The sequence below is a fragment of the Sus scrofa genome, chromosome 9 (assembly GCF_054392235.1).
Source record: "Sus scrofa isolate SSC_HxYL_T2T_F1_AM1 chromosome 9, Sscrofa_HxYL_maternal_Yorkshire_Landrace_v2.0, whole genome shotgun sequence".
Taxonomy (NCBI): Eukaryota; Metazoa; Chordata; class Mammalia; order Artiodactyla; family Suidae; genus Sus; species Sus scrofa.
Window position 1 is genome coordinate 143,207,436 of NC_139391.1, and position 11,188 is coordinate 143,218,623.

At 43.2% G+C, this 11,188-nt stretch overlaps 1 long non-coding RNA gene across 3 annotated transcripts; it reads left to right on the top strand.

The window, feature by feature from the left end:
- Positions 1–757: 757 nt before the first annotated feature.
- LOC110255551 (uncharacterized) lies at positions 758–10,504 on the top strand. Of its 3 annotated transcripts, XR_014816905.1 has the most exons (4): positions 758–1,101; positions 5,073–5,189; positions 6,010–6,115; positions 7,248–10,504. It is a non-coding gene; the product is annotated as an uncharacterized LOC110255551 (long non-coding RNA). The 3 variants fall into 3 exon arrangements; XR_014816904.1 differs by lacking the exon at positions 758–1,101 and having other exon boundaries at positions 5,038–5,421; positions 7,248–10,342; XR_002336097.2 differs by lacking the exon at positions 758–1,101 and having other exon boundaries at positions 5,041–5,189.
- Positions 10,505–11,188: the final 684 nt, after the last annotated feature.

The window sequence follows — 11,188 nt, forward strand, 5'->3', positions numbered from 1 at the left end:
ATGAACATAATATGTCTTTTCTACCCTGTCAATGGGTGCTCATAATTCTTTCATAACTGAATCATTTATTCTGAACATATAAATTAAAAAAGCACTGTTGATACAATTTATTTTCACAGTTATTTCTCAAGGTATCATTCGTTGAAGTAGGCTTGGAAAATAACCTAAACTTTATGTAACTGAAGGCTAAATACTTTTTCCCACTATCCCCGCAATTTTTATTCAAAGTGTGCTTACATGTCATCGGTTACAGGGCAATTTGGAGAATACGAGTATGGTTTTCATATTAAAGAGATAATGCTGTCGAAATATCTTTCTGCGGTTTCCACATGCTGTTGGTTTGAACATGTACAGACTTCTTGGACCACATTCTATTTTCTTGGTTATTTCTGTATTTAGTGATTTTGACAGCGGCAAAATTCATATCTGAAGCTGATCTTCTCACTCTTCTGCAATTAGCTTCTTATTTTTATGAGAATATTCATTTTCCTTGATATTTAAAAATGAATATATAGCTAGAACAAATGAAGTATTCTCAATGTAAGATAGCAATTTTTGTTTTTACCATTTCTCCATCAAATTATTGAAATTATTTCATTTGATCATTTGTGAAAGGATCCCATATCAAACCGAAGGTGTGTTAACTGGACTGTCTAAGCTAGGTCTGTGTCTGAGAAAGCTGGGAGCATGGATTGGCGTGTTTCATTGTGAGTGACCAACATTCTATTCAAAAACGCTGATACTCAGAGCAAGAGACAGGGTTTCTTTTTGTTGTTTCTGTTGTTTCCTTTTTATGGCCCCACCTGTGGCGTATGGAAGGTCCCAGACCAGGGGTCACATGAGAGCTGCAGCTGCTGGCCTGTCCCCCAGCCACAGCAGCACCAGACCTGAGCCACATCTGTGACCGATACCACCGCTTGTGGCCTCGCCAGATCCTTCGTCCACTGAGCGAGGCCAGGGTTTGAACCCCCATCCTCATGGCAACAGTGTCAGGTCCTTAGCCTGCTGAGCCACGAGGAGAACTCCAAGAGAAAGGGTTCGAATGAATCCACTTATTTAAGGGTCGCAGGGAAGAGGACCTCAGTGCTTCTCAACGGGCGGGTAAGACTGTGCTCCGGACAGCAGGGGCGGTACCGGCCCTCGGGTGGCCTCGGGCACTGGGACAGCATCATCATGGCTGTCACGCGGTGGGGGCCTTCATGGGCCATCAGGCCTCACCGTCCTTTGGGGAGCTGGTGGTAAGACGGAATAGCACCATAAAAAGCTCTATAAAAAGTGAAAGGACACATGCGACACAGCGGTGAAGAGGAAGACTTCAAGAAACTTCTCATAATTTCCAGAACTACTGGGGTTTGCAGTGGTTGAGGCAGGAGCTGTGGTGTTAGTTATGCGGTCGTGAATGCCAGGCCAAGTTTTAGCTGAAGACAGGTGCAGGGGTCCCCCGACGTTCTGTTCTAATGTGTGGTTGCTCCTTTAATGACTGATTCACAAATTGTATATTCCATTTCCATTTACACACTGGGTATTTATCATCTCCCCTCTCTGTCTCTTATGCTCATTCTGTCCGTGTTTTATTCTCATTACCTGTTATTCAGTAAGTTTTGTAAGTTCATCTTCTGTCTCAAGTTGTCTTTAAGTTTGTCTTCTACATTGAGTTCCATTTTATTTTTTGCTCCATTTAGTTTATTTAAACTAATACTATATGATCTATGGCTGTCTCCATTTTGTTGAAATAAGGAAAGCAATGAACAGGTAAAACAATCTACAGACCTTTTAAAAGCGTTATTGTTTTTGCCACTCTGGCTTTAATTTTGATTTTCTTCATTTTATGTGAATAAACACTAATTACTATTTCTTTTTCTCTTTCCTTTTTGCTTCCTAGGGCTGCACATGCAGCATATGGAAGTTCCCAGGCTAGGAGCTGAATCAGAGCTACAGCTGCCAGCCTACACCACAGCCACAGAAATGCCAGGTCCAAGTCACATCTCTGAGCTGCACTACACCGCGTGGAAATGCCAGAACCTTAACCCACTGAGCGAGGCCAGAGATTGAACCCAAATCCTCATGATTACTAGTTGGGTTCATTACCACTGAGCCACAGTGGAAACTCCCTACTATCTCTTTATCTTTTATTCTAACAATATGACAGTTTTCTCCCTGTTTCTCTTACAAATAATAAACTTCTCAGAGAGTAATTTTTGTCTGTGTGTTAGCATTATATAATCATACCTACTTGTTGAAATGATGCTTTAAAAAATTCTGGGCTACTTGGAGTTCCCACTGTGGCACAGTGGGTTAAGAACCTGACTGCGGTGGCTCAGGTTACTGCAGAGGTGTGGGTTTGATTCCCGGCCTGGCACAGTAGGTTAAGGATCTGGTGTTGCTGCAGCTGTGGCATAGGTTGCAGCTGCAGCTCTGACTCAGTCCTTGGCCCAGGCACTTCCTTATGCCATGGGTTCAGCCATAAAGGAAAGAAAAAAATTCTAGACTATTCTAACTCCCCTCTAATCTTCCTCTGCTTTCCAGCTACAATGTTTTGTTATTTTTAGCTCTTCCTGACATATTTTTACCTTAGGACTTTTAAAACAAAATTCACTGAAGAATACTTTACGAAGCACATGTTATTGCTAATGAGTTTTGATAAAAGGGTGTAAGCACCCCCGTTAATACATGGGGCACATTCCCAGCCCCGCAGCAAGGGCCCTCCTGCGCTTGGCAAAAGCAGGACGCCTCCGAGCTGTCGGCCCAGGGAGCCCAGCGCTGCTTCTCTCAGTCTCCACATGCCCGGGGAGGATACTGGTTGGCAGTTCTCTCTTTCTCGTCTGGCTTTAGTTCGAATACTCTGCCTGCCTCATGCAGTGGCGTGGAAGTGGCTGCTTTCTGCGGAGTGTTCCGGAAGCATTTGCCCAGACGGGAGGGGACCCTGCTTTCCTGCTCCTGGCCATTTCTTTGCGCCAAGGCTGTGCTTGCAGTTCTGCGGGCAGCGTCCCCGCCGATGCCACCGCTGTCATCCTGTCCCCTGCGTGCCGGGGGCTGAACGGACTCCCACGTCGGCCCCATTTCCCGCCTCTCTGGGCACGAGCGGCTCCTCTTTCCTCGTAAACCGCGGTCCCGGCTCGAGTTTTCCTGCCGGGACGCCTGCAACAGCGTCTTGGCTGTGCTTCTCGTGCGTTTCTGCAAACACAGGTACCGTTTAAGGACTGCGAAGAGTCCTCCTGGCAGGCGACCCTCCCGCTTTAAAGGCGAAAATCCTGGCCCCGCCTGATTTCCTTGGCAGCGCCCCTGCTCTTCCTCTCTCTCCACACGCTGGGCCCCTTTTCGTCTTTCCTTCTGCTCAGTTCCTTAAAAATACCAATTTCCTCTCCTCTCCAGGCGACAGGGAATTGTTCCCTCCCCCTGGAAGGTGCCTTGTCATTTTGACCGAAAGTTCTATTTTCAGGATGAGCTTGCGTCCTGCTGCTAAGCGTCCCCCCACCCCTGGGTGGGTAGGCATAGGCCCTTATGCCCTGTGCTCATAGAAGTGGGTGATCTGGGGTTTATGTGTATGATGGTTCGGAGGGTGTTTGCTGTCACAGTTTGCCAGCAAACTTCCTAGGAACCAGAGCTGTTTCTAGTCTCTCACTCCCGTGGCTCCTCGTGGGGGTCCAGGGCTCCCCAGAGGCTGGTCGTTGGGGTCAGTGTCTGAGGATGGAGCTGCGAGGAGATGCTGGCTGCGCTCCCTGGCGGCCCCTGGGACCACCGTGCAGGGGGGAGGCTGGGGGCGGGGGCCGAGGAAAGGCCGAGCTCCGTCCTGAGCTCTTGAGAATGAGGGGTGAGAAGCCTCAAAGGACTCGGATGGGAAGACGAGAGAGCTGGGGCTCCTTCCTGAATGGGTCTCTGTCCCCCCAGGTTAGTTTTACGTACTTGGGAGCTTCGGATAAATGGAAGAATTTAGCAAACACGGTGTCGAGCTTTTTGCATCAGGCTGCTTCTCTTCAAAACAGCATGTCGAGAAACGTCTTTGTGATGTTCTTGCTTTTATAGGTTTAATTTGTTCTCTTTCACTAAGTGAAGTAAAACGTATCATTAAATGTTTCTTCTTTTAACTCCGGTATTTGCATGCATACATTTCCTTTCAGCAAGGATTTCAACTTTACTATTTATTTATTTTATTTTTTCTTTGTCTGGTGCACCTGAGGCACATGGAAGTTCCCGAGCCAGGGATCTAACAGGAGCTGCCCCTGTGACCTGCACCACGGCTGCAGCCACGCTGGCTCCTTAACCCACTGTGTCACCGCAGGAACTCCTCATTTTCACTTTTAAAATGTATCCACTGTGGTTTTTGCTATAACTCATGAGTTAATTATTAACATACACTTTGGTTTTCAGCTATTCGGGGACCTTTTGATATCCTTGCTGTTCTGTTTTAACCCCATTTGTGCAGAGACCTGTTGTAGCCACTGGCTTTATGACTGAGGCTGTTGTTGTCTTGGTGAATATTTTGTGTGCACGTGATAAACTTGTGTATCCTATAGTTGTTGTGTGTATTGGCCTGTAAATATCCGTGTGATTTGTCTTAGTGTCTTACTCAGCTGTGTCCTCACTGAATCTTGTCCACAGCTGTTGCACGTGTAGCCTTACAGTGTTCCGTATGCTTGCACACTTGCTCACAACTCCATTTATTCCATTATTTTTTCTTCATTTTGAAACTCTTCTATGAGAAACACAACCTTGATGTCCTGATGGATTGACTGTTTCCTGTTGTTAAAACAGCCTCCCTTTATCAGTAGGACACTCCTATCAAATTCTACTGTTTCTCATGTTAGGATAGTCGCACCAGCTCTCCCACTCCTATAATTCGTTTCATATATCATGCTTTTCTCAGCTTGTACTTTTACCTCTTTCCAGGCCTGTATTTAAAGAGCATTTCTTAGACACAGCATACCGTTAGGCCATTTGTTTAACGGGAATCTTTGTCTTGGAATTGCAGTGTTTGGCTCATTTGCATATAACGTGATCATTGGCAGAGTTGTTTACTTTCTGTTTCCTCCTTAATCCATTTTCCTTCAATTTCTGCCTTCTTGTTGCCTCAGCCCAGCAGCTGCCCTCAGTTATATCCACCTCCACAGCCTAGGACCTGGGAGGATGACGCAGGGGATGTGGCAGATGTTAAGGAGTCTGATGCGGGATTGTTGCTGCAGACTATCCAGGTGAACCTGAGGCAAGCTCGGTCCTTACAAGAGGTTTGCAGGCAGCGTCAGCCGGAGAGGGCTGTGTGGTGACAGAAGCCGAGCTGGAGGGCTGTGGCCAGTAGCTGAGGGGAGCTGCAGCCTCGAGCTCAGGGGCTCAGAAATCCCGCAGTCCTGCTAATGCTTTGATTTAAAAAAAAATAATAAAACTTAACATCTTATTTTGACCTCTGACCTCCGGAACTTTTAGAGAGTAAGTCTGTGTTATCTGTAGCTACTAAATCTGTGGTGATTTGTTATAGGGAACTAATACACTTACTGCCTTTTTGGTTTATTGAGCAATTTGAGTATACAAATTAAACTAATTCCTGAATTTTCAGTTATACATCTACTTTTAAGATTTTTTCTAAATATAAATGTGGTTTTTCTTAACTTACCGTAGCCTGCTTTGAACTAATATTGTATCGTTTCATTTAAATCTAAGAAACATCAATGTCCCGTTTTTTTCATTGTCATATATTTTGTGTTTGCATATGTTATGCATCTTACAGTGTTAAAATTTTGCTTTAAATGTTAGTTGTGTATTTTACAGTTGAGAATATAAGAAAAACTTGTTATGTTTATGATATGTTTGTCATTTCATATTTTTATCATTTATTCAGATCCAGATTTTATCATATTTCATTTTCCTTTTACTTAAAAAAATGTACATATAGGTTTTTTAATGCAGATAGTGAACTCTGTCAGTTTTGATTTATCTAAAATGTCTATTTTACTTTTCTTTTTATAAAGACATGTTTTCTGGATAGGGATTTCTGGAATGAAATTTTTTCTCTTTCAGCTCTTTAAACATTTCACTACAGTGAGTTCCCTTTGTGGCGCAGTGGAAATGAAGCCGACCTGTATCCACGAGGATGCAGGTATGACCCCTGGCCTCGCTCAGCAGGGTAAGGATACGATGTTGCCATGAGCTGTGGTGTAGGTTGCAGACAAGGCTTGGAACCTGCATTGCTGTGGCTGGGGTGTAGGCTGGCAGCTATAGCTCTGATTCAGCCTCTAGCTTGGGAACTTCCATATGCCACAGATGCAGCCCTAACAGAAGCAAATAATAATAATAATAATAATGATAAATAAACATTTCACTATATTATTTTCTGGCTCCCATTGTTTCTGAATAGAACATACATGAATTCTATTTATCTAGTGTTCCCTCAAATGCAATGTATATTTTTTTCTCTGATGGCTTTTAAGATTTTTTTCTTGCATGGTAGATTTACAGAAATTTGACTGTGATGTGGCTGGGGAGTCCTCTGTTTCCAACTTAGAATTTACTGGATTTCTTGGACTTTTAGGTCGATTTTTTTTATCAAATTAAAAATTGAAATATCCAGCCATGTTTCCTTCCACTATTTACTTTCGTTCCTCAATCTCTTACTCTCTGGGTCTGGGACTAAAATCACAGCCGTGAAAAACGTTTTTATTTCCCTCACACATAAGAAGGCAGAAAATTCTTAGAAAATAGGTATGTAGACAGGCTGTGTTTGATTTGCCTGAATTTATCTTCAAATAAATTCTCACTGTAAGTAGATGTGCATTTTTACAGCAGGCATTTTCAATAGAGAAAATCAGCGTTCGATAGTTAAGAATAACTTTGAACATTTACTCTTTCTTGGCTGGTGTGTGTGCTTGTGGGATTTGCTCTAGGAAGCTATTTTTGTATCTCTTTCTTGACCTTGATTGTCTGCAGTAGGAAAGGAGACTGAAAGTACTGCGAACATTCATTCTAGTATAATAACCATGTTAAGTAATATACAGAAAAGAAAATTTCCAATTAGCAATGACAGAAGGCTCTCGGATGACGGCAGCAAAGGTAAAGCAGTGAGCCCCTGGGAGCATTGTTTAAAGACTAAATTTTGCCTAATTCCGTTTCTATTTTAGAAATAATGGGTACTGTATTTTTACTGTTTATTTTGGTTAACCCTGAGGCATGCAATTCGAACTGTATATTATTCATCTTTATGATACTAACCATTTCGATCATTCCATTTATTTATGCGTTTCCGCAAATACACTGAACAGCTTGGCAGCGTGATGGGAACAAGGTCAAGAAGACGGGCTGTCTTTGCTGTTTTCACAGCACAGTGAAAAGACCCCAGAGCATCGGACAAGTCCTAAGTCAGCAGATATACCTCTGATCTGAAACGACTCAGAAGTTTTAGGGGAACAGATATACTTTTTTTTCTAGTTACCTTTTCAGTTTTGTCTGCTGTGTCCAGTGGCCATTGTACCTGCTGGACCTTTCCAAATATTGTAGGTTTTCTGCTGATTCTTGGACGTTTCCCAGGATGAAGGAACTGCTCCCTGCGGGTTGTCACGTGGCCCACCACTTCTGCCTTGGAGCGATGAACCCTGTGCTGGGTCCATCGGATGGCTCTGCAGGATGGCTCTTCCGCACTTTCTGGGAGCACCTCTGGCTGGAAGCCTCAGCCACCGGCCATGCAGGGATTGCCTCAGCTGAGCAATGGAACCTCCCCCAGGGCGATGTCCCCATTCAGGATGGCCCGCAGCTCCTGGCCAGACGGTGCTGTTGCTTCACGGCAGCCAAAGGGGCGTCCCTTTGCAAGTCGCCACCTGCTAAGGGCTCCCAAGGTCATCACCACACATCCCTTTGTTATTCTTAATTCCCTCCTACAGGTGTTCATTCCAAATAAGCTTCCCGATACTAATCTCCATCTAAAAAACTGGCTTCCCAGAGGACACAACTTGTGAAACCTTGCAAAGTGCCTGTTATTTGCTCATAATTCTATACTTGTCACTCTGTGTTTTTGAACCTCAACGTATTTGATGTATCTAATATTTTTACTACTTCTTAACTTCATTTTAAATTTCCACTATATAAAGACTTTCTCATTTATGAGATAAGGCTGGAGGGATATAATAAATTAAAAAAAATGAGATTCTGAAACTTCCTAATTGTATCGGACATTGTGTGGCATCAAGTGAACGAATGTAAGCAAAGAGAAAGTCTCTGCCACAGTCCACATGATGTGTGACGGTAAACTGTTGGCACTTTCGATGGGCAGGCTTTATTATGTTCCATCAGGATGTCATGGCTGGAGAGTGAAATAAGGGCTGGTATAAATATCCATAAAATGAAGGATATCATATAGTTTAACAGTAAAATAATTGGAGAACAGCCTAAAAAATAAGCAAGGCATATTTCCTCCTTATTTACAGAATGGAGAAATACCCTAATTAAATATAGTTCTTTGGAACTGGTTTATCCTTCTGCGAATTATACGCAAAATGTCTTCTGCTTAAATGAGAATACAAATTATAACTGGGTATCATATAAAACTAGCACATGCTCTACCAGGACTTGGTCCCATTTGAAAGGGCTCCCAACTGTTTCTGAGGGCTTCCAGTCCGTTGTCACCTCACAGAAAGCTCTGCATGTCCCTTCTCTTACTGTCTGCTTTTATCCTCTGATGTGTAGGTGCTCATGGAACTCCATTCTCCCAGCCGAGAGGTGTGTGCTGCTGAGTACTGTCCATGCACGTGGTGGCCTGAGGAAGTCTCTCCTCGCATCACTTGTCCTTGAAGTTCACTAGTGGAGCTAAAAATCAAACCATCCTTCAAAGCTAAACCTGCCCTTTTAAGCTTGAAATGATTAATTTTTAGTGCCCCCAAATGCTGGTTATTTGCCCCATTTTATGCTGCAGATGTGCTTGAATCCTGTCGAGCTTCCATGCAGCCATGAGCAGCCCCAGTGCACCTGAACCCTCCTAAGATACTCTATCACCAGCCTGGGGTTTTGGCTTTCTTTGGCCAATATAAATTGACAAGAAGCCAGGCAAGACACTCGGACAAGGCTTTCCTGGGGCCCTGGTTGTAGCAGGGTGAAGCGAAAACCAGCGATGCGTTCCTTTGCTCACCTGCTCCCTGAGGCAGGGCAAGCTGGTTCCTTATATCGGGGGAGGGAGGGGCAGGTCCAGGGCTCTGGCCTAGGGGGTCTGCCTACGCCTTCCATGGCGTTGTGTGCGGGGGCATGCGTAGTACCTGCTTTTGCTCTGGACACAGTTTTTTGCTCTGACTCTTCAGAAGGGGCACTAGTCCCTTTTAGTTTTTTTGCCTTGTCTGTAATCTGTCCCCACTGCACATGCAGGCTGTTATTTTTAGCCCCTTATAATTTCTTTGTGTTTTGCTGCTGGAGGAGCTGTTTGTCCAGGTACCAGCGTTGCAGCCCCTGAAGCCAAGGGCCCCAGGTGCCAGGACCCAGCTTCTCTCAAGCAGATTTGAAATTTGTTTCCTTTTATGGCCACCTTGCAAGGAAAACCTCTCTTTGCTGCAAATCTTGGTGTCTCAGCCTTTTGGCTTGCTGTGAACTGACAAAGTCAACCAGTTCTGTAACACTCGGGTTTTACTAACTATGTGAAATTGACAATGGCATGTTTTTGTTGTTTATCCATTAAAATTTCTGTTCTACATAGGAGTTAAAAGGTAGGCTTCCCCTTATACTGAGGTTTCCCCATTCATTCAGGCTAAGCAGTAATCTTTGCTCACAATAGATTCTTAAATTTTCCAAAACTTTAAAGTTCGTTTAGGATACAATTCATGGCTATTGCCCCTGTGGGTAATTTACATGCAATTTAAATAGTAGATACAATTAACAATGAGAACAGAGTGATTGTAAATACAAAGCTAAATAACTCAAATTACACCAATTCAGTCATAACAAAATCACTTGGCATGGCATTTTTAATTTGTTTTACATTTTCTAAGAAGACATTTAAATCCTGCTAAAACCTCTCTTGTAGAAACAAAGTAATGGATAGTATTGTAATTTATGGAGTTTGCTGGAAAATTTTAATGTACAAGGCCTTTATAAATGTATCTTTGGGAGTTCCTGTCATGGCACAGCAGTTAACAAACCTGACTAGCATCCATGAGGACATGGGTTCAATCCCTGGCCTCGCTCAGTAGGTTAAGGATCTGGCATTGCCGTGAGCTGTGGTGTAGGTTGCAGATGTGGCTCAGATCTGGCGTTGCTGTGGCTGTGGTGTAGACTGGCAGCTACAACTCTAATTGGACCCCTAGCCTGGGAATCTCCATATGCCACGGGTACAGCACTAAAAAAAAAATCAAAAAGACAGAAATAAAGGTATCTTTGTGCTTAATACTTTGCCCTAATATTTGCGTATGTGCTGATCCATGAAAAATAGAATCTTAAAAATAATAGCTAATACAAAGACTCATTCAATTAACTGTGAAAGAGGAAAGGTTGGTAACTGTCTATACCGTGTATATAACAAGAAAATGAGTAAAACATCAATTTTGACCAAGTTCTTGTCATATTTGTAGAATTTAAAACTTAACAGCTATGCTAAGTGTATTATTCATGACTGTGGCAGAGATTGAAATATAAGTGTAATTGTTGCCCATTGTTTAAAAAGTGCTAATATTTTAAAACATATTTTTTTCATTTTTGTACCATGATAGTTCCTTGCATTTTTGTGTTATTATTTTATTATTTTTTCCTTTTTTCTGGCTGCAACTGCAGCATATGGAAGTCCCCAGACGAGGGGTGGAATTGGAACTGCACCTGCTGGCCTGCGCCACAGCCACAGCAATGCCATATCTGAGCTGCATCTGCAAACTTCACTGCAGCTCACAGCAATACTGGATCCTTAACCCACTGCACAGGGCCAGGGATTGAACCTACATCCTCATGGATGCCAGTCCAGCTCATTACCACCAAGCCACAATGGGAACTCCTGTGTTATTTATTTCGAATGACCTTTTTATTAATACTCAATAAAGTGAAATATTCATGGTCTTTTTTGTATAATTTATTTCAGTTCATGACTACTGGAGACAATTTAGTTACATGAAATCAAAGAGTGTTAAAAAATCCTCCATGAAGGAGTTCCCTGATAGCCCAGCGGTTAAGGATCCAGTGTTGTCACTTCTGTGGCTCAAGGCATGCTGTGGTGCCAGTTTGATCCCTGTCCTGGGAACTT